General features: G+C 33.2%; 1 non-coding gene across 1 annotated transcript; it reads left to right on the forward strand.

Moving 5' to 3' along the window:
- The first annotated feature begins 1,070 nt into the window (after window positions 1-1,070).
- On the forward strand, window positions 1,071-1,179 carry LOC130852915 (U6 spliceosomal RNA). Its single transcript, XR_009053615.1, has one exon. It is a non-coding gene; the product is annotated as a U6 spliceosomal RNA (small nuclear RNA).
- Window positions 1,180-1,840: the final 661 nt, after the last annotated feature.

The following is a 1,840-nucleotide window of genomic DNA, read 5'->3' on the forward strand; positions in this document are numbered from 1 at the left end:
AAGACCCAACACAGCCAATAAATAAATTAATTAATTAAAAAAATACTGAAATTATTATCTTGAAATAGACCCCAAATAAGAAGCATTTCTCGTCAAGTCAAAAACAAGACAAAGATACCTACTGTAACCACTATTATTAGGTATTTTTCTGGAATTTAAAGAATGGCAATAAGAAAATGAGATGTATAAATATTGAAAAAGAGAAAAAGTGTGTTTTTGCAGAAGACATATGTCTATCTGAAAAGACTAAGAAAGTCAAATACACTATAGAGTAAAATAAGGTACACATGATTCAAAACAAAAAAAAAGTTAGAAAAAAATGTGTACACACACACACCCAGAGTCCTGGTATATGTAATATCCTGACACAAAGAGAGAAAACATGAAGGAAAACATCAATTTTTAAAAACTTGTATGTAGCAGAGAATACCATAAATAAAGTTGACAGGCACATGATAAACTGAGAAAAATATCTGAAACCTATTCTAAATATTAATTTCTTTGATAGATAAAGAACTCTTAGAAATTGTTGGACACTTTCATTCAGTCAGCAAATATTCATTGAGAGCTTATTCTCTTCCACGCAGTGCTATAGGTACTTGGGAGACATACATGAACAAAAAGCTATGTCTCTGCCATCATAGATCTTATGTCTTCATGCAATTTATTTAAAAAATGCAAATACTAATAAAAAATGAAAAAAATCTTGACCTCCATTAGCATTTAAAGAAATGTGAATGTAAAAGTTTTATCTTTATTTTCCACTATTTAAGTCAGTAGAGACTTAAAAAATTATTATACTCAATGTTGCCACGGGTATGTGAAACACATACTCTCACACACTTCTGGAAGGAGAATAAATTGGTAGAAACTTTCTGGAAGGCTATTTGGCAATCTTAACAAGGTTGACTAGCAATTCCTCTTTTAGGAATTTATATCAAGTAAATAAACAGATGATTGCAAAAACAATTTAATCATAAGGATATTCATTGCAGAGCTACTTATAAGAACAAAAAGTTGGAAACAATCTAAATTTGGTGTATATACACAACATAAGAAACTATATTGTAGTGCTTGCTTTGGCAGCACATATACTAAAAAACCGGAATGATACAGAGAAGATTAGCATAGCCCCTGCACAAGGATGACACGCAAATTCGTGAAGCATTCCCTATTTTTCAAAAAATGGGCAGAAGACCTAAACAGACATTTCTCCAAAGAAAACATACAGATGGACAATAAGCACATGAAAAGATGCTCATCTTTGCTAATTATGAGAGAAATGCAAATCAAACTACAATGAGGTACCGCTTCACACTGGTCAGAACAGCCATCATTAAAAAGTCTACAAAAAACAAATGCTGGAGGGGATGTGGAGAAAAGGAACTGTTGCTGGGAATGTCAATCAGTGCAGCCACTATGGAAAACAGTATGGAGGTTCATCAGAAAACTAAAAATTGAGTTGCCATATGATACAGCAATCCCTCTCCTGGGCATACACCCAGACAAAACTATAATTCGAAAAGATACACACACCTCTATGTTCATAGCAGCACTATTTACAACAGCCAAGACATGGAAACAACCTAAATGTCCATCAACAGACGAATGAAGAAGATGTATATACATACAATGGAGTGTTGTTCATAAGAAAGAATGAACTAATGCCATTTGCAGCAACATGGATGGACCTAGAGATTATCATACTAGGAGAAGTAAATCAGAAAGAGAAAGGCAAATACCATATGATATGATTTGCATGTGGAATCTAAAATATGGCATGAACATATCTACAAAACAGAAACAGACTCACAGATATAGAGAACAGTTGCCAAGGGGG

The sequence above is a fragment of the Hippopotamus amphibius genome, chromosome 4 (assembly GCF_030028045.1).
Source record: "Hippopotamus amphibius kiboko isolate mHipAmp2 chromosome 4, mHipAmp2.hap2, whole genome shotgun sequence".
NCBI lineage: Eukaryota > Metazoa > Chordata > Mammalia > Artiodactyla > Hippopotamidae > Hippopotamus > Hippopotamus amphibius.